The sequence below is a fragment of the Sciurus carolinensis genome, chromosome X (assembly GCF_902686445.1).
Source record: "Sciurus carolinensis chromosome X, mSciCar1.2, whole genome shotgun sequence".
Taxonomy (NCBI): domain Eukaryota; kingdom Metazoa; phylum Chordata; class Mammalia; order Rodentia; family Sciuridae; genus Sciurus; species Sciurus carolinensis.
In genome coordinates, this window is record NC_062232.1 from 62817032 (window position 1) to 62838632 (window position 21601).

The 21601-nt window shown below is 33.6% G+C and overlaps 1 pseudogene; it reads right to left on the bottom strand.

Annotated features, from left to right (window-relative positions):
• Positions 1 to 11090: 11090 nt before the first annotated feature.
• On the bottom strand, positions 11091 to 14675 carry LOC124971520 (heat shock protein HSP 90-beta-like; annotated as a pseudogene).
• Positions 14676 to 21601: the final 6926 nt, after the last annotated feature.

Below are 21601 nucleotides of genomic sequence, written 5' to 3' on the forward strand. Positions count from 1 at the left end.
AGAAATAAATGACAAGATGAAAAACAGAAACCACTTTAATACCTGGAGATTAAATAATGCACTTTTCAATGCTGAATGGTAGAAGTTGAAGTAAGAATAAAGAAATATGTTACAAACAATGAGAACAGTGATACAACATATCAAAATATCTGGGACAGTATGAACACAGTTATAAGAGGAAAGTTTCAGCACTGAATTTATATAATAAAATATATTAGAAAGATACCAAATAAAAAAATTAACATTCCAAGACCCTAGAAAAAGAACAAAGCTACATCAGATTCAGTAGAAAGCAAGAAAATATTTAAAATTAGAGTCAGAATCAATAAAATTGAGAATAAAAATAATGCAAAGAACTATTGAAACTGAGTTGGTTATTTCAAAGAATAAAGAAGATTGATAAGCCCTTAACCATATTAATCAAAATAAAAAGAGAAAAGACTCAGATAAACAGAATTAGAAATGAAAAAGGATATATAACCACAGAAATTAACAAAATCCAGAGGATCATCAAAAACTATTTGAAAATTTATATTTCAATAAGCTAGAAGTTCTTGAAGACACTAAGATATTACTAGGGACAATTACCTACACAAATTGAACCATGTGTGTATAGGAAAACTAAACAATATCAAGTAATAAAATTGTAGCAGCTATCAAAAGCCTTCCAACATATAAAAACCTGGGACAGAATGGCTTCTCAGTTGAGTTCTATCAGACCTTTAAAAAAGAACTAATACCAATCTTCCTCATATTGCTACATGAAAGAGAAAAGGAGGGAATTCATTTTATATAGCTGGTACTACCCTGATAGAAAATCAGAGTAAAGCTTGCCAAGGAAGAAAATTTTCAGGCTAATATCCTTGATGAACATAGTTGTAAAATACCTTAATAAAATATTGGCAAACCATAAATAAAAACACATTAAAAATATAATGCACCATGATGAAGTGACTTTCACTTCAGAGATTAAAGATTGGTTCAACATACACGAATCAATAAATGTAATTTACCACATAAACAGAACTAAGAACAAAAATCCCATGATATCTCAATAGACACAGAAAAAGCATTTGACAAAATCCAACACCCATTCTTGTTTAAAACACTAGAGAGAGGGATTAAAGGAATTTACCTCAATATTACGAAAGTTATATATCACAAACCCAAGAGAATATCATGGTGAATGGAGAAAGGGTGAAAGCATTTCTTCAAAGAACAGGAATAAGACAAGGATGCCTACTCTCACTCCTCCTATTCAACAGAGACTTGGAAACTCTAGTTAGAACAATGAGACAAGAGAAGGAAATTGAAGGGAAACAGGAAAAGAAGAGCTCACATAATCTCTATTTCCTAATGACAAGCTGCTATATTTAGAAGACTGAAAAAACTCCACAAAAAATTTCTGGAGCTGATAAACAAATTTAGTAATATTTCAGGATACAAGATCAATATGCATATATCAATTGTTTCCTATATTCCAATAATGAATCTGCTGAAAAATAAATTAGCAAGTGTCTCATTCCCAATAACTTAAAAAAACCTCAAGTATTAATATAACAAAGGACATGAAGGACGTCAACAATAAAGATAATGGAACAGCAAAGAAAAATAATTGAAGATGATCTTGGAAAATGCAAAGACCTCCCGTGATTTTGGATAAGCAGTATAGATATTATCAAAATGACCATACTACAAAAAAATGTTATACAGATACAATGCAATCTCCATCAAAATATCAATGATTATTCACAGAAGTAGAAAGAAACATTTTTAAAATTCATTTGGAAAAAATAAGAGACCCATAATAGCCAAAGCAATCCTGAGCAAAATGAGTCATGCTGGAGGCATCACAATACCAGACCAGTAATAATATTACAGAACTATAGCAATAAAAATAGCATGTTACTGGCACCAAAACAAAAATGAAGACCAATACAAACAGAATAGAAGTCATAAAGAGAGATGCATAGTAATGTAGTTATCTCATACTCAACAAAGGAGGCAAAACCATATATTGGAGAAAAGATAGTCTTTTAAATAAATGGTGCTGAGAACACTGGCAATCCATATATAGAAAAATATACCTTGATTCCTATCTCTCACCCTGCACAGAATTCAACTTAAAAAGGATCAAAGACCTAGGAATTAGACAAGAAATTATGCAAGTGTTACAGGAAAATGTTTGTTCAATAATCCAACATTTTGGCACAGGAACACACTTCCTTAAATAATGCCAAAAATCAATAAGTGAGACAGCACCAAATTAAAAAGTTTCTCCACAGCACGGGACACAATTAAGAGAATGATGAAAGAGCCTAAAGAATTGGAGAAGATCTTTGAAACTGATTTCTGAAATAGGGTATCAATTTCTGGAATATATAAAGAACTCAACCACAACAAAAACATTTAACTCACTTAATAAATAAAAGAACTAAACAAATATTTCCTAAAAGAAGAAATGCAAATGATCAACAAACATATAAAAAATGTTCAACATGTAGAGAAATTAGGGAACTGCAAATCAAAATTACATTGAGATTTTATCTCACTATGGTCAGAATAGCAATTGTCAAGGATACAATAAATAAATATAACAATTGTTGGTGATGATGTAGTGAAAAGCAATGTATACTCATACATGGTTGGTGGGTCTTCAAATTAGCAACTACTCTGGAAAACAGTATGAAAATTCCTTAAAACATAAAAATGGAACCTTCACATGACCAACCTATCCCACTCCTTGTTATGTACCCAAAAGACCTAAAATCAGCATACTATAAAGATACAGTCACATCAATATTTATGGCAGCACAATTCACAGTAGCCAAGCAATTGAATCAATTGTGGTATATATATACAATGGAGTATTACTCAGCCATAAAGAACAATGACTTTATGACATTTTCTGGTAAATGGATGGAACTGGACTGTATCATGTTAAGTGGAATAAGCCACAGTCAGAAAGTCAAAGGTCAATTGCTTTCTCTGATATGCACAAGTAGTCAAAAACAAAAAGTGGGGGGAGAGAGTGAGAAGAAGGGGAGATTCCATCAAAATAGAAGAAAGAACTATAGACTAGATGAATGGGATTGAGGGGGCAGTAGAAGGCAATGGATAAGTGAAGAACAGTTGAATTACTCTGACCTAATTTTAGTATGTACTTATATGAATATATTATAGTGAATCTCACCATCATGTATTTGGAAAAGACGTTAACAGCAACAATGAACCTAAATTAAATATTAGAAAAATCAGTAGAGTGTATGGAACAGGTAGATGGTGGAGGGGAGGATAAGTGGATAAGTGGATGCTCTGGAGACTCAATTAGAGCAAATTATATTCAATGCTCTTATAATTAAGTTAAAATAAATTCTAATGTTCTGTCTAATTTTAAAAAACAATAAAAAGAAAAAACACATATAAAAATCTGATAATAGTTTCATTCATTGTCAAACATTATTTATTGGTACCAAAGTTTGACCAAATTTTTCATTTTTCTCAAGCCTTCAGAATAAGTGTTAAGTGTATTCTTTGGAGCACTAAAACACAGGTCAAGTGAAATAAGAAATAAAAATAGAAACACACTAGGTTTTATCAGATAGCAGTACATATATTTATACATCCTCAGGGCAGCTTAGCTCCTATGTCTCTCTTTTCTTTAAATATTCAACCTATTTAATCAGTTTTGCACTTTATCTTATGATTCATGCATCATTACAATTCATTAGTAAATTATATTCTATCCCTGTTTGTCATTTACAAAAATAATGCATTCTTACATGCATATTGTCCTTTTTCAGAAGAAAGTCTTGAAACATCTTTGATTTTTAACCTCCACCCTTGATCAGTTTTTATTCCCCATCTGCAATTTGCCCAAAAATGTTCTAACTGCATTCTTGTTTAAGTGTCTTTTGCAATGAATATCTTCACTTCATTTTATTTACTTCCCACCTGTTATAAAGTACATGTCAATAGAAACAAGAATAAACTTGAACAAGTCTATAATGTCTCTTAACCTCATTTTTTCATTACAAAATTATAAAATAATCATTTTCCTTTGTTTTAAAATTGCATTTCTTTTAAGTGATGCATAAAATCAAAAACTATATACTTATAGGATACTGCGTGATGTTTCTTATACACGTTTATGTCTTAGAGTTTTTGTGATGATCAAATTAAATTGTGGATATGGACAACTTGTATAATTTCTAACGTAGTGTTGGTATTATTTGGGAGAGCCTGGGATTGCCCTTTTTAATCATCTTTGTGTCCTATAAATCTGTCCTGTTCTTATAAATCTCTTGTTATTTTCTTCCATGATGAATAATAGTTTGATTTATGGACCATGTAAATTAAAACAAATTGAGGCTTTGAAGATAGCCTTTGCCTTGGAAACTTAAAGGTATTGGAAATATAATGTTACTTGATTAGTGGTGATATTTTACTATGAGGCAGTTATTTACATGCCTAATTCAAGGACACTAAAAAGCTTGCTCTCTGCCAACTACCTTCCCCTTAAGTTTATTTCTGTTTAAATCATTTGTTGTTGAAATATTTAAACTCTATGAGGGCTTTGTTCAGTTATAATTATTTTACTTGCTACCCATCAGAGTACCATATAGTGATCAACTAAATTTGTCAGATAAACTGGTGGAGATTAGATCAGAAGAAAGAGGACGTAGAAAGAATGCAGAGGTAATTGGAGGAGTGAAAAATCCCGAATACAAATCGTTTAGTGAGAAGGGGGACACTTAGGAGACTGGTCCATGAGAAAACCTGGACAGCTGGAAGGCAGCAAGAAGGCTTTGATTTCTTGGTGGGTGGGTTGATGGGTCTTGGGAAAAGGCAAACCAGGGCATTGAAAAAAGGGATGGAAGCCACCGAAAACAAAGGTTTTCTATTCAAGTTTTGCTCATGCTAAACCTGCTTGAGAAATTCCAGAAAGTAGGCATTTGCATCAACAAAGCTTTTATCAGGCAAAAAGGTTATATTTCATGTTCAATCTATTTGAAAAACCAAAGAATTTAACAAGTATTTCCACCTACAAAGGTCCTTTAAACATAGGGCTTTCCTGCTACCCTAATCTGATCATGCAACTTTAGCTAGAAATAGCTAGGAGAAAAAGCTAATAAAACTACTTTTGTAAACCAAACAATACAGAATCCACTTAAGGTAGTGCTGATCTCATAACCTACAAATTCCCATTTCATTAGTCTACTAGGGAAAACTGTGCCAAAGTGCCCTTTCAGTGACACCGGAGCTGCGAGAGGTTTCCTGACTTGATTGCAGCCCTTTCTGTTAATTATTACTAAAGAACTCTACTCACAAAGGCAGCTGTCCAGCTGTCCAGGCTGAGGAGCTTAGGCAGTTTGGATGCAAGAGCTCTCACCCATTGGAAGCGCTTACTTCAAACATCTCATTCAAAGTTTAGAATTCTTTTGTTGGTAGGTAGGAAGGCCCTCTGAGATCAATGTGGAAAGACTATCATGAACTCAAGGGCATGGGATTTTTTGAATTAAAGCTTAGGGATTCCATCTGGCTCGCATCTGAGTGTGTAGTTTCTTTTAACCCTCCCTGTATCTTCCAAATGTTCTTAGCAGTATCGTTTCATTCATAATGATGTATTTCATATATCACACATTTGACTTTTTAAAATTATGTTTTTACAATGATAACTAAAGGAAAATACTACACAATATATTTTTAGTCAACTCAATTACGATCATACAATGAACCTAATTGAAAAATATGAATTTTTCAAAAACATTTTAGGTGTGGGTGTATGTAACTAACCTTTACAAGACAATATTTCCTCCTAGATACTATTCCTATGATACACAGGTAGACTACAATATTTGGAACTATGATCTCAACTACTGAACAGTACCTTTTTCATAGTTATATTTTATTTGAAAAACTTAAGCTAACATGCATTACCAATGATTATGCTTTTAAAAATATAATACATGTTCAGCAAAAGAGCTAAATGATTATTTATTATAGGCAAATAGCTATCTTGTTACAAGGTGATCCCACTTTCTTTATATATTGGAGGTTAAATGTAACCACAATATATGACTTGTGAATTTTATAATTTTCATTTCTACTCTAAGAATTTTGTTACTTTCATTTTTCAGTATTGAAAACTTACTACTGGTCTGATATTTTCTGCTGTTGATCCATATATTTTCAGAAAAAAAGTGACTTTTGAGATGGCACTCATTTCTCTCTCTAAAGCTCTTTTTATTGCCAGAAGATCTGCCATAAATGAAATTTGTGTTGTTGTTGTTGTTGTTGTTGTTGTTTTCACTTTTGACTGTAGAAAAAAAATCATTTCTACTCTAGTACTTTCTCCAAACATGCATGCATTATATTTTTTCTGCATATTGAACTTAGGAACACTCCACTGCTGAGCTATGCCCCCAGTTCATTTTTATATTCTATTTTCAGACGGAGTCTCTCTAGATTACTGAGGCTGACCTTGATATTGCAATCCTCCTGCCTCAGCCTCCAGAATCACTGGAATTACAGGCATACACCACTGGTACCTGGCCACACTTGAAAGTTCTTTGCATATTGCTGCTAAACATTCATTTTTGGATATGTGCTTTGTAAATCATTCTTTTAGTCTTTATCCTGTTGTTTTTTTTTTTATCCTTTTCAAAGAGTCTTTCACAGAGCAAAGTTTTTAATTCTAATGAGAAACAATGCATCAATTTGTTATCTCATGGATTGTGCTTTTGGGGACAAGTCTGAGAACTTTCTCCATAGCAATAGGAACTATAGTTTATCACCCATTTTTTTCTAAAAGTATCAAAATTTTACATTTTGTATTTAACTGTGTAATTCATTATGAGCTAATTGTAATAAAATTTGTGAAACTTAAGTCAAATTGCTTTCTTTTCCTCATAAATGTTTAAATGCTTTAGCAACATATCTTGAAATGTCACACTTCTTCCATTTTGTTGTTCTGAACCTTTATAAAAAATCAAACAAGAATATTTCTTTTATTATATTTCTATTTTTCTACTCCTTTAAATTTATCCATGTCTATCCCACAAATATCACATTGTCTAAATTAGTGTACATGAATAGAAGGTCATATTATTGAGTAGCGATTCCTTCCACTGTTATTAATTTTAAGGTTGTTTTGGCTATTCCAGTGCCTATATATTTTCTTATAAATTTCAGAAGAAACTTGTCTGTGTCTATAAAAATATTTGCTAGTTTGGATAGGAATTTCCTAAAACATATATTAATTTGAAGAAAATTTGAATCTTTGTTACAGTTAAACTTCTAATTCACGAACATGACAGGTCTCCCTGTCATTTAGGGCTTTAATTTCCTTCATTAGAAAATAATAATAATAAATAATATTTAGAAAATAAATTTACCTTTCACATTCTAGACTTATATTGCTAAGTTTATACTCAAATTTTTCATCTTTTTTAAGCATGAATGTCATTGTATTGCTAAATTTGGTTTCTGCATGTTTATTTTTAGTGCATAAAAACATAATTGAATTTTGCATGATGATTTTATATCTTTATACTTTGCTGGAGTAATTTGTTAGCTCTGATTACTATAGATCCTTTGGGATTTGCTATATGCACAAATATGCCATTTACAAAGAGGGAGTTTTATTTCTTTTTTTCCTGTCTGTATGTTTTTCATTTGCTTTTCTTGCCTTATCACAGTGAATACTTCCAATTCTTTGCTAAAAAATAGTGATGATAGTGAATATTTTCGACTTGTTCCCAATCTTAGGGGAAAAACACTCCATCTTTCACCTTTAAGTATGATATTAATTGCAGTTTTTCCATATATTGTTTGTAAGAGTTTTAGAATATTCCCTTTGACCATGAATAGATTTTAGGTTTTGCCAAGTGATTTTCTGCATCAATTTATATGTCTATGTGATTTATCTTCTTATTATTGATTATATTGACTTTTTTCAAGTTTGAAGCAATCTTCCATACCTAGAATAAATCTTGCTTGTCCATTGTGCATAGTTATTTTATGCATCATTGAGTTCAATAAATTAACATTTGCTGGAGGACTATTGTGTCTAAGTTTGTGAGAAACTAATTTTCAGTTTTTATTTGTTCATTTATTTGTTTTGATACTGACTTTGATTTTCCTCTCAGAGTAATACTGGCCTCATAATATAATTTGCAAAGTATTCTTTTTCTATTTCGTGGAAGAGATTGATCCTAATTCTTTAAATTTTTTTAATTCTCCAATGAAGTCACCTGTATCAAGGGCATTATTTTATGGGAGTATATTAACTATGAACTGAATTTCTTTAATACTGCAGGTTATGCAAATTATCTTTTTGGAATTTTCCTAGTTTGTAAGTCTGGAAATTGTTCTGCTTTTAAATTATCAAATTTATTAATGTAAAATTCTTTGTAGTGTTCCCTTTCTATGTTTAATTGCTGCAGATGATTATTGATATCCTGTTTCAATCCTAATATTGGCAATGTGTGTCTTAATTTTTACGTCTTTGTCAGTCTGCTAGTAGTCTTTCCAGTTGAAGTCTTTCCAGTTGAAATTTGTTGAAGAACTACTGAAGTGCATTTTATGGAAGAAGTGGTATTAATCTTCTTTCATCTCTCCATTTATGAGTGTTTTGCTTTCTTATTTTGATTAGAGGCAGCAGATCTTAGTATTAGGGAAATATCATCTCATTGATTTGGAAAACATACTGGATTTCATTTTTCAGTATTTCTTCTAAGGCTTGTGCCTTCTTCAGCTTCACATGATTATAATAGAACACCAAAGGCAATTTACTTATAAAAAGTAAAATTTTATTTTTGCTCAAGGCTTTGGAAGTTCCTGTTCAAGTTTTGGTCTCTCCACTTTGGGAAACTGAAAAAACCAGCACACTATGATGGGAACACTTGGTGAAACACACTGTATGCTCACATCATGAGCCAAGAAGCAGACTTAGATGCAAAAAAAGATCTAGGTTCCTTTTGAAATCATGGCCCCAACCACTTAAGGACCTCCCAGTAGGCCCCACCTCTCAAATCTTTACCACCTCCACATAGCATGTTCCTGAGAAAGAATCTTTACCACATTAAACTTTTAGAGACATTCATCCAAAACAGAGAAATGAACTTCGATTAGATATTTTACCCTCTATAACTAATTAGCAATCATTCAAAATTTACTATTCAATCTAGTAAAAGGGAAAGAGTAATTTCCAATTCTATGGCATGAAAAGCATTCAGAATTTGTACTTTAATTTTTTAAATGATTAAATCTCACCAGGCATGGTGGAGCATGATTGTAATCTCTGCTACTTGGGTGGCTGAGGTAAAGGATTGCATGTTTGAGGCCAGGCTTGGCAACTGAGCAAGACACTGTTTCAAAAAATAGAAAGGGATCTGAAAAGTAGCTCAGTGGTGCCCGCATTCAATTCCCAGTATCACACACAAACCAAAAAATAGTTGTTTCTTTTTTTATTAAAAAATGTATCATGACATTGACTTCAGCTGGGTGAATTATTACGACTCAAACGTAATACCAGAAATTTATGAAATCCCTACTTGCTTTTTATAAAACTAAAAAACAGTTCTTTTGACCATTTTGCAAATGCAGTACTCTGCATATATGAATTTTATAGATTACTGAAGTATTAATCTTTAAGCAATTCATATTTTTATTTTAGTATTTATGTTTAGAAATTTAAATCTCATAGGTCTCTTCTTTCATGAAAAAAATCACTAAACATAACTGAAAACATAACTGAATATTTTTATTTAATGTCACTACCAATATGAATATTCTTTATTGAAAACTATAGGAAAATAGTTCTAGTTATTTTGTTTTGTTTTCTTTCTTTCTTTTTTTTGTAATTTCTCTCATCAGGATGACAGCAATTTCTCTTACTTTGGTTATCCCTGTTTGTGATTAGCCTCACCTTCCCCTCTAGTTTGTTATTTAACTTGGACAAGATGGAGCTTGTTAAAATCATATGCTAAAAAGAAATCAGAAAAGGAAAGGATTGATGATAACCATTTCAAATTCCAGGAGAGTCTGACACACACTGGGATACATATTGTGAATTTAAATGCCTGAAATAATTGTATAAGAGAAGCAGTTCTCTAATATTTGTGTAAAATCCATAGTAACATTGTTACCACTAACCCCCAAATTAATGTACACTGTGTTATTTCAAATAAGTAATGTGTAAATGCTTTGACTATTTTTTTTCATACTGGTGATTGAACTCAGGAGCACTCGACCATTGAACCATAACCCAGACCTAATTTTTTGTATTTTATTTAGATACAGGGTCTTACTAAGTTGCTTAGTACCTTACCAATGCTGAGACTGGCTAAGTACTCATGATCCTACTGTCTCAGGCTCCCAGGCTGCTGTGATTACAGGCAAGCACCACTGCGCCCAGCTGACTTTTTAAAGTCATATTAGATTAGGCCAAGATTGGCTGTATGTTTTCATATGGGGGTTACATGTAATGACACTTATTATCATAGAATTATTTAATACATTTTATTAATGTTAAGGAAAGAATAGCGATGATAACCTATAGATAATGCAAATTTCTTAAATGTGGGATTTGAATGGAAGTTGGGAAATACAAGTCTCACATGTGGAATACCTATTATTTTTTTTTTATAAAATATACATGAGCAAATTACCAACTGTTGAAGCTATTAAGTGACCAGAAGGACTTCTGATATTTCAAGGTAGTTCATTCTACTTAAATATGTCTGTTTGACACACATTTTTCTTCTTTTCTTTTCTTTCAGGTGTGTCAATCATGTTTATCACTATATATATTTTTTTGAACTGCAATTTCTTTATTTTGCATACTTTAATTTGGGAACAAAATAAAACAACAATGAAAAACACAAAAAAAATATTCAACCCTACTGTCAAACTAGGTAGGGAATGGGGGCTAGAGCCCCTTGTTTACTGCCTTAAGACATGAAGAACAGGAGAAAAACCACTAGAACATCAATCAACAGAGGAAGACAGGTGGGAAAGAGTCATTCAAGGCTACTGTAGGAGCTATGGGGAAACTATACAGAGGGCAGATTTCTCAGTGGCAACTCCTAATCTTCTTCCATCACCTTCGAGAGCAATATCTCATCAGGAACAGCATTGCTAGGTTTCTCCACCATCACTTCATCTTCATCAATGCCTAGGCCTAGTTTTATCATGCAGTAGATGCAATTGGAGTGGGTCTGGGGATCCTCAAAGGAGAAGTCAGAAGAAAGCACCACAGTTTCAAATAGCAGCACCACCAGGTCCCTGATAGCCATGTCATTTTTGTCTGTCTCTGCCTTTAGCTGCAGTGTCTCCACAATTGGGGGTCAGAGTTGATCTCCATGTGCTTTTTTGGTCATCATGTAACCCATTGTGGAGTTATCTTGAAGTGCTTGGGCCTTGATGGTCCACTCCATGTTGTCTGTCCAGTCATAGGTGCTGGTAACATTGCAGCAGGGTGATGACACAAGCCTGTTGGAGATTGTCGCCTTCTCAACCTTTTTATCCAAGACTTCTTTTGTGACTTGAAATGGTTCTCTAATTTTGCCTTTCTGTCCTCCATTTTCTTTTTTTCCTCCTCGTCTTTAGGTAGTGTCAGGTCTTCCTTGGTCACAGAGACCAGGCTCTTCCCATCAAACTCCTTGGGTTACTGCACACAATATTCATTAATATGCTCAGTCATGTATACCACCTCAAAGCCCCACTTCTGTACATGATCCACAAAAGCAGAGTTGGCCACCTGCTCTTTGCTTTCACCAGTAATGTAATAGATGGACTTCTATGTCTCCCTCATGTGAGAGACATATTCTCACAGAGAAGTCATCTCATTTCCACACTGATGTGTGATAGCACAGCAGCTCAGAAAGGCACAATTAGTATCTTCATGAATTTCAAGCTTAAGATTTTTAGAGAATGCCTCAGAAATTTCGTAGTTCTCCTTTTCTTATGCTGACTCAGAGAAAAACTCAAGGCACTTCTTCATAATGTTTATGCAGATGAATTTCAAGATTTTGCTCTGCTGGAGCATTTCTCAGGAGATATTTAGGTGCAGGTCCTCAGAGTCAACAACACCAGGAATAGAGTTGAGATACTCTGGTATCAGTTCGTCACAGTTGTCCATGATAAACACATGATGGACATAGAGATTGATGTTGTTGTTGTTCTTCTTGTTCTCAAAGAGGTCAAAGGGAGCTCACTGAGGGATGAACATTAATTCCCTGGATTCCAACTGACCTTCTACACAAAAGTGTTTGACCTTCAGGTGGTCTTCCTAGTCATTGGTGAGGCTCTTATAGAATTCTCTATATTCTTTCTAAGTGATATCATCAGGGTTTCTGGTTTAAATGTGCTTGGTCTTGTTCAGTTCTTCATGATAAATATATTTCTCCTCAATCTTCTTTATTTTCTATGTCTTATTCTTATCAATGTCATCCTTCTTATTTGAGCCCACATCTTCAATCTTAAGTTTCTTCTCATCATCCTTATCTTCCTCTTCTTTCTCACCTTTTACTTCCTCTGCCTCATAATCACTAATTTCCGTCTCTTGCTCCTTCTCCAAATAAAGGGTGATTAGATGACCTATGAACTGCAAATGTTTCTTCACTACTTCTTTGACCTGTCTCTCCTCTGCTTGGTCTTCTTTGAAGTAGAGAATGAAATTAGTACCCCAGCCAATGGACTTATCATGATCAGCCCTTAGAGTGAAGGATCCTCCAACAGAAGACTCCCAGGTGTGCTGTTAATCATCATTATGCTTTGTGATCACAACCACTTTCTCTGTCACCAGATAGGCAGAATAAAATTCAACACCAGATTGCCCAATCATGGATATATATGCATCAGTCTGAAGAGTCTCTATAAATGGTTTAGTATCAGACTTGGTAATGGATTCCAAGTTGTTTATGTGATCAGCCTTGCTCATGCCAATGCCTGTGTCCAACAAAGTCAGGGTCCTTTCCTGACGTTTGTGGATGATGCCAATTTTCAGTTCTTTACCACTGTCCTACCTGGAAGAATCTGTCAGCCTCTCATAGAGAATCTTTTCCAAGGCATTGGAAGCATTAGAGACCAATTCCCAAAGGAAAATTTCCTTGTTGGAATGGAAGTTATTGATGATGAGAGACATGAGTTGGGCAATTTCTGCCTGAAAGATAAAGGTCTCTACCTCCTCCTCTCCCTAGTGCACTTCTTCAGGTATCTTGAAGAGAAAGGACTGCGAGTATTACAGAGTAGGGTGGGTCCAAACAGTGTGCCACTCACTCATGATCCCTAAGCTGTGTGGTGATACTTGAGAGACTCACTATTTTTCTTGTGGTATTGTTTCAACAATGCTATTCACTCTGGTAAGAGAATCATTAAATTTGCCTAGGCGTTCCAATTGCCTCTAAATTTACAGAATTTTAAATTTCTGAGTTATACTTTCAGTAAGTTATGAGGTTTAAGTTTTGTCCACTTAAATGTAAGCTGAATTCCTAAAAAAGAACGATTTCATTCAAAATATAGTCATCATAATAATATCAAGTTGTGAACTTTCCAAAACTGGCATAATGCCTACAATGTTCTTAGTTCTTTGCCATTTTTAATATTTTTTAGTTGTAGGTGTACAAAATACTTTTATTTATTTTTATGTAGTGCTGGGGATCAAACCCAGTGCTTCACATGTGGTAGGCAAGTGCACTACCACTAAGATACAACCCTAGCCCCCATCTTTGTCATTTTTACTTTATTTCTATTTGAAACAAGCTCATGGAATTTGTTTAAATTCTACAAATAATTTTCCCCAAGTTTCTTCTCTTGTAAAGAAATTTTTTTCTTTATAAAAAAGTATTTTTCATTGAGAAACTTCAGTGCAACATAATCTTTATAGTACCCCATTAGAAATTTTTGATCTAAAGATTAGGTCTCTTGTACAGGCCTGAAATGGCTGAGAGAATTGGTTATATCCATGGCATGTACTCTCAGAAGATGTTGAGTTGGGAATGTATGTTCAGAAATGGTTAGATGTTCCAATTATCCAAAGTTATGGTATCATGTGATGTGTTAATATATGTGTACATTGTGTTATGTTCAAATCAAGGTAAACATAACTATCTTCTCAAAAAAAAGGTATGTTCAATGTTGACATGGTCTATAATGAGGATCAAGTATCAAGAGCTCAGCCACTACATAGGAAGTGATTTTTATCAACACTATTCAGACGAACAGAAGCTGACTGAGAACAATTGAGATAGAATGTGCAAAGATGCGATTTATGATGGAAGGCTTGCCTCCCAATCACATAATTTCACAAACTTGTGTTCTCTCATATATAGAAAAGGTTTTTAAGTGTGCATATTTTTGGACATTAAAAATAATAAAAATTGAACTAGGTACATACTTCAGTGATAGAGTGCTTGCCTAGCATGCACACGATCCAGGTTCCATCACCAGTACCACAAAAATAAATGATTAGTCAATCAATAAATAAGTATCACAGGAAATATATGAACCAAAAAGTTAATAGGAATTATATGAGCAGGGTAGTTTTCTTTTCCTAGTGCTTATCTGAATGTTTCATACTTTCTGTACCATGAATCATTTTTAAAATAGGATGATATAATAAATACCCTTTTCGATACAAAATGCCCTACCAAACCAGGTTTCCTGTTCATGTTGTATATGCCTTGGTATGGAAAGTCTTAGCTAAATCTCAATCGTATCATGCGTGCAAGGACATTTGATGATATATTTGTATTTAATATTTTCTTTCTGAATTTACTCAAGGAATAGACAGTTAAATAATTGGCATTTAGATAATTCAAAAAGAATTCATATGTGCTTGATTCTATAATATGATATGTTTGTCATCATGTTCAAAAGCCTTCAAACCTTCTTAGATGTAGCCACCTAACATTATCTTTGACCCAGGTGCCTGGTTCTGCTTCCAGTAAGTGTTGGAGTAGAGTTCCTAAAATGCCCTATGGGTAAATATCTCACTATCATTCAAGTACTCTAATATTCTTTGTATCTTGATAGAGTGATTATATATATATGTATATATATATATATATATATATAATAGAAATTTTGAGAACTTTAGAAACATAAAATCCTAGATTAGAAATATACTAACCTACTTTATAACTATTTGAAGTATGGAAAGCCACATAGAAGTTCTGAACTGAAGTTCCTTTGTGTAAAACATTAGAATAATAATAGCATTTTTCTCATTTGGTTTTAAAAATTAAATGGATGAAAGGATACATATATATTTTTTCAGACCAAATATATATATGCATATATATAATTATGCTTTATATATAATAAATTATACATAATTTATTCAATTCAATAAGGGAAAATAAAAAAGCAACAAAGCATATAAACAAACAAAATATATAGTTAACATATAATTCTATAAAGCTGAATATTTCTCACTGTGATCAGAATCAAGGCAAGGATATCCACTTTCATCACATCAATTCAACACTTTAATAGGAGTTTTATCCTTTACAATGAGAATAGAAGGAAATAAAATGATACAGATTATAAGGCCAGAAATAATACTTCTTAAATGCAGACAACTTGGTAGACTATATAGCAAAATGCATGAAATTCACAGAAGACTGTTCAGTAAAGTCATGAGATATAAGATAATAAACAGAAAACATCAAAAATGTAGCATTTTGTACTATCAGTGAATATATGTAAAATAAATGTAAACTGTGATGTTATTCATAACTCCCCCCAATGATAAAATAAATAAAACCATACATACACTGGGAAAATATAGTGAGAACTACAAAGTGGTAATAAAATAAATCAAATAATATCTACATTAATGAAGAATCATGTATGTTCTTGATTGGAAAACCAATATAGTAAATATGATACTTTTGTCAAAGGAATAGACAGGATCACAATAATTGTTTTAAAATATTCTGTGCGAAGTCATCCATGTTTAGCAGAATCAGGCTTGGCTGAGCCATGGGATACTGAAGTCTAACTCCCAGGAACTGGCAGTCATGAGAGATTCTTTCAAAAACCCAGGGAGTAGGTGACCCTGTGCAGAGTTGCCTCACCATCTGAGGAAATGCTAATTCTCTAAGCAAATGGCTTCCCTAACTCCACCCCATCCTGTTCCCAAAGAAGAAGACCCTCCTGGTCTTGTACCCTTTACCTATCTGACTATAAATAAAGGTGAAGGTGGGCTTCTCCATCTTGTTGGAGGCCAGATCTGTCATGACCCGATTCCCCTTCCATTTGAAAAGGTATTGATTCATGCTTATTGGTTAGATAAGTTCATTAGTAATTAATTTATAGCCGGCACTGTCCTCTGACAGAAATCTCTTCTCTCATCTACTCTGGACATGAAAAAACCCCACAAACCTCTGTAACATTGATTTTAGAAATATAGAATGTGAGAATAGTCTAAAAGTTATATAGAAGTCAAAGGTACAAGGACCCAAAGAATTTTTTTAAAAAAGATAAAAATCCAATTCATTTTTATACATGTGATGAATCTTCAGAAAGCGAAGTTAGGAAAACTACCCCATTCACAATAGCATTGAAAAAAAGAAAATACTTGGGAATCAATCTCACAAAAATGGTGAAAGACCTCTAAAATGAGAACTACAGAACACTAAAGAAAGAAATTAAAGAATACCTTAGAAGATGGAAAGATATCCCATGTTCTTGCACAGGAATAATTAATATTTTCATAATGGCCATACTCCCTAAAGTGCTATACAGATTCAATGCAATTGCAAATAAAATCCCAATGATATACCTTACAGAAATAGAGCAAGCAATTATGAAATTCATCTGGAAGAATAAAAAACCTAGAATAGCTAAAGCAATCCTCAGTAGAAAGAGTGAAGCAGGGGGTATCGCAATACCAGATCTTCAACTCTATTACAAAGCAATAGTAACAAAAACGACATGGTATTGGTACCAAAATAGAAAGGTGGATCAATGGTACAGAATAGAGGACATGGACACAAACCCAAATAAATACAATTTTCTCATACTAGACAAAGGTTCCAACAATATGCAATGGAGAAAAGATAGCCTCTTCAACAAATGGTGCTGGGAAAACTGGAAAACCATATGCAATAGAATGAAATTAAACCCCTATCTCTCACCCTACACAAAACTCAACTCAAAATGGATCAAGGACCTTGGAATCAGACCAGAGACCCTGCATCTTATAGAAGAAAAAGTAGGTCCAAACCTTCAACTTGTTGGCTTAGGATCAGACTTCCTTAACAGGACTCCCATAGCACAAGAAATAAAAGCAAGAATCAACAACTGGGATAGATTCAAACTAAAAAGCTTTCTCTCAGCAAAGGAAACTATCAGAAATGTGAAGAGAGAGCCTACAGAGTGGGAGAATATTTTTGCCAACCATACCTCAGATAGAGCGCTAATTTCCAGAATCTATAAAGAACTCAAAAAACTCTACACGAAGAATACAAATAATCCAATCAACAAATGGGCTAAGGAAATGAACAGACACGTCACAGAAGAAGATGTACAAGTAATCAACAGATATATGAAAAAATGTTCAACATCCCTAGTAATAAGGGAAATGCAAATCAAAACTACCCTAAGATTTCATCTCACCCCAATTAGAATGGCGATTATCAAGAACACAAGCAACAATAGGTGTTGGCGAGGATGTGGTGAAAAAGGAACACTCATACATTGCTGGTGGGGTTGCAAATTAGTGCAGCCACTCTGGAAAGCAGTGTGGAGATTCCTCAGAAAGCTTGGAATGGAAACACCATTTGACCCAGCTATCCCACTCCTTGGTCTATACCCAAAGGACTTAAAATCAGCATACTACAGAGATACAGCCACATCAATGTTCATTGCTGCTCAATTCACCATAGCCAGATTGTGGAACCAACCTAGATGCCCTTCAGTTGATGAATGGATAAAGAAACTGTGGCATATTTATACAATGGAATATTACTCCGCAATGAAGAATGATAAAATTATGGCATTTGTAGGCAAATGGTCGAAATTGGAGAATATCATGCTAAGTGAGATAAGCCAATCTCAAAAAACTAAAGGACGAATGATCTCGCTGATAAGCGGATGAGGACATATAATGGGGGTGGGAGGGGTTAGCATTAGGTTTAGGGTTAGGTTTAGAGTTAGGCTAAGGAGAGCGGTAAGAATGAGGGAAAGAAGGACTGTATAAAGGGAAAAGGGTGGGAGGGGTGGGGGCGAGGGGAAAAATAAAATAAACATCATTACCCTATGTAAACGTAAAAAAATAAAAAATAAAAATAAAAAAATAAAAAAGATAAATCAGGCAAAACCAGTCTTATTTCAAGATGTATTAGATAATTAGAGTAATATGTACTGTGAATTAATAGTGACAGGATAGACATAAAATGATCTTTTAAAATTTTTATTTGTTCTGTTTATTCATGACTATAGATTGTATTTTGGCATATCGTATATACATGGAATATACCTTCCCATTTTTGTACTTGTAGATGATGTTGTGTGTATTCATGTATAAACATAGGAAAGTATTGTCCAATTCATTCTACTCTCTTTTATATTCCCATTCCATCTTGCTTCCCACCTTTCCCCTCTGTCAATCCACTGCTCCGTCCCCCTCCCTCTGACCTATTGGGAGTCAGCATTTATATATCAGTGAAAACATTCAGCATTTGCTTTTTTTTTGAGATTGGCCTATTTCACTTAGTATGGTAGTCTTCAGTTTGATCCATTTACAGTCATATGCCATAATTTCGTACTTTATTATGGCTAAGTAATATTACATTATGTATATATACCACATTTTCTTTATCCACTCATCTGTTGAAGGGTGCCAAGGTTGATTCAATAGCTTTGCTATTATGAATTGAGGTGCTATAAAAAATGTGTCTGCGTCACTAGAGTATGCTGATTTTAAGTACTCTGAGTACATGCTGAGGAGTAGTATAACTGGGTCAAATGTTGGTTCCATTCCAAGTTTTCCAAAGAATCTCCAGACTGCTTTCCAGAGTGGTGGCACCAATTTGCAGTCCCACCACCAATATATGAATGTACCTATTTCCCCACATCCTCGCCAACATTTATTGTTACTTATATTCTTGATAATTGCCATTCTCACGGGAGTGAGATGAAATCTCAGTATAGTTTTTAATTTGCACTTCTCTAATTTCAAGAGACATTGAACATATTTTTTATATATTTGTGGATCAATCATATTTCTTCTGTAGAGTGTCCTTTCAGTTCCTTTGCACATTTATTGATTGGGTTACTTGGTTTTTTGGGTGTTAATTTTTTTCAGTTTTTTTTTAATTTATCCTGGAAAGTAATGCTTTATCTGAAGTGCAGGTGGCAAAGATTTTTGGCCATTCTGTAGTTCCTCTCTACATGTTCTTGATTGATTCCTTTGCTGTGAAGAAACTTTTTAGTTTGATACCATCTGAGTTCTTGATTCTTGATTTTACTTCCTGCTTTTTAGGACTTTTCTTGAGTAATTTGGTTTCTAAGCCAACATGATGGAGCTTTGGGCATACTTTTTTTCTAGTAGGTACAGGGTCTGTGGTCTAATGCCTACGTCTTGATCTACCTTGAGTTGAGTTTTGTGCAGGGTGAGAGATATGGATCTAATTTCATTTTGTTATATATGGATTTCCAATTTTCCCAGCACCATTGTTGAAAAAGCTATCTCTTCTCCAATGCATGTTTATGGCACCTTTGTGTGGTATGAAATAAATGTATTTATGTGGATTTTACTGTACATCTTCTATACCATTGGACTTCATGTCTGTTTTCTTGCAATTCCGTGGTTTTTTTTTTATTGTCCTAGCTCCATAGTATAATTTAAGGTCTGGTATTGTGTTGCATCTGGCTTCACTTTTCACATTGAGGATTGCTTTGGCTATTCTGGGCCTTATTTTCCCAGAATTTCATGACTACTTTTTCTAATTCTGTGTAAATGTCATCAGAACATTAATAGGAATTGCATTAAATATGTATAATGCATTTGGTAATATGACCATTTTGACAATATTTATTCTTCCTATCCAAGAACATGAGAGATCTTTCCATCTTCTAAGTTCTTCTTTAATTTATTTTTTTAGGTTTCTGTATTTTTCATTGTAGAGGTCTCTTACCTCTTTTGTTAAACCAATTTGTGAATATTTTTTGAGGCTGTTGTGAATGAAATAGTTTTCCTAATTTCTATTTCAGTTGGTTCATCACCATTGTATAGGAATGCAATTGATTTACCGGTATTAATTTTATATCCTTCTACTTATTGAATTCATTTACGAGTCCTAGACATTTTCTGATGGAGTTTTTTTAGGTCTTCTTAATATAGAATCATGTCATTTTCAAATAGGGATAGTTTGAACTTTTCTTTTCCATTGTATCCCTTTAATTTATTTCTTCTGATTGTTCTGGCTAGAGTTTCCAGGACTATGCTGAATTGAAGTGGTCAAAGAGAACATCCCAGGCTTTTTTCATGTTTTAGAGGAATGATGTTGGCCTTGGGTTTAGCATATATAGCTTTTAAAATATTGAGGTATGTTCCTATAATCCCTATATTTTGTAATGTTTTTAATAGGAATTGATGCTGTATTTTGTTAAATGCTTTTTTTGCATCTATTGAGATTATCATTTCATTCCTGTCTTTAAGAATATTGATGTCAGAAGTTACTTTTATCAATTTCTGTATTTTGGAACGACCTTTCATCTTTGTGATGAACCAAACCTGATCATGGTGTACAATATCTTTAGTGTCTTTTTGTATAATATTTTTGCATCTATGTTCATCAGGTGTATTGGTCTGAAGTTTTCTTTCCTTGATGTAACTTTGGTTTTGGTGTCAGTGTGATACAAGTCTCATAGAATGAGTTTGGAAGGGTTTCCTCTTTTTTTATTTCATGGAATAATTTGAGGAGGATTGGACTAAGTTCTTCTTTTAAGGTATGGTAGAACTCAACTTAGAATTCATTTCTCTGGTCCAGGGCTTTTCTTTATTTTATTTTTTTTTTAACCAATGAGAAAAATTCTTTACCAATATCTTATTTTAAATACAGCAAGATTCAGTAATGCTTACCAAAAGAAAAGGGCTTACAGGGAACCAGGAAAGTATCAAAATAAGGCACAGCCTGTTATTTTCACAGATCAGTATCAGGCAGTAGTGTTTTTCCTGGAAGGCACAAGTTGGAAATCTGATTACCAGAGGTTTAATATGTGGCTCTAAAGATAATGTCAAATGACGAGGATAGAGAACTTGGGATGGATTCCCTTAACTCGAATCAGTCACAAAGAATTAGTGACAAAATTAAGTCTAGATTACAGCACTCCAGAGTCTAGACATCCTCTATTGCTCATAGGTAAATCTGTAAAGGCACTGTGCAAAACGTGGGTGGGCTGGCCATCTGGTTTGGGTACATATTATAAAATAAGGGCACACAGCCTAGAAACCAAATTTTATATGAATGAACAAAAATAATCCTTTTGGAAATAATAATAGGCAAGCAGGATAATATAGCAGATTCTAAGTCCAAAGTCTTGAAGAGGTTTCCAGGACAGTAGGCTTGATTTTACTGGTTCTTCA